Raw genomic sequence first — 770 nt, 5'->3', positions numbered from 1 at the left:
GCCTGATCTCACCCCCCACTGCCCTCCCCTGCAGGCATGGTTGCCCCCAACTGCCCTCTACTGCTGGCCTGATCTCACCCCCAATGGCCCTGCCCTGCCAGCCTGATCTTGTCCTTAACCGCCTTCCCCTTGCTGGCTTGATCTTGCCCCCAACTTCACTCCCCTGCCGGCCTGATCTTGCTCCCAACTGCTCTCCCCTGCTGGCCTGATCTCGCCCCCAATTGCCCTCCTCTGCTGGCCTGATCTCACCCCCAACTGCCCTCCCCTGCTGGCCTAATCTCGCCCCCAATGGCTCTCCCTTACTGGCTTAATCTTGCCCCCAATGCTCTCCCCTGCAGGCCTGATCTCGCCCCCAACAACAATCCTCTGCAGGCCACTTTGGTTCTGATTGGTCGGTTTCCATGCCAGTCAGCGTCAGAAGCTCTGCCTCTTAGGCAGCCATTGGTTCCTCACACTTCACCCAGATTTACTTCTGATTGGTTGGTTTCTTATTTTTTCCTTTATTGATTAAGATATTACAAATGTATCTTTATCCCCCCAATGTCCCCTCATCCCCCCAATCCTGCCCTAACCCTCACCCCCTGTTGTCCACATCCATCGCTTATGCTTATATGCATGCATACAAGTCCTTTAGTTGATCTCTCACCCTCACCCCCACTCTCCCCTACCTTCCCTCTGAGTTTTGAGCATCTGATTGATGCTTCCCTGTCTCTACATCTGTTTTTGTTCATCGGTTTATGTTGTTCATTATAATCCACAAATGAGTGAGA

Source organism: Myotis brandtii, unplaced genomic scaffold (assembly GCF_000412655.1).
Source record: "Myotis brandtii unplaced genomic scaffold, ASM41265v1 scaffold509, whole genome shotgun sequence".
Classification (NCBI taxonomy): domain Eukaryota; kingdom Metazoa; phylum Chordata; class Mammalia; order Chiroptera; family Vespertilionidae; genus Myotis; species Myotis brandtii.
The sequence above is the reverse complement of the archived record's forward strand: the minus strand, read 5'-3'. Positions refer to the sequence as shown.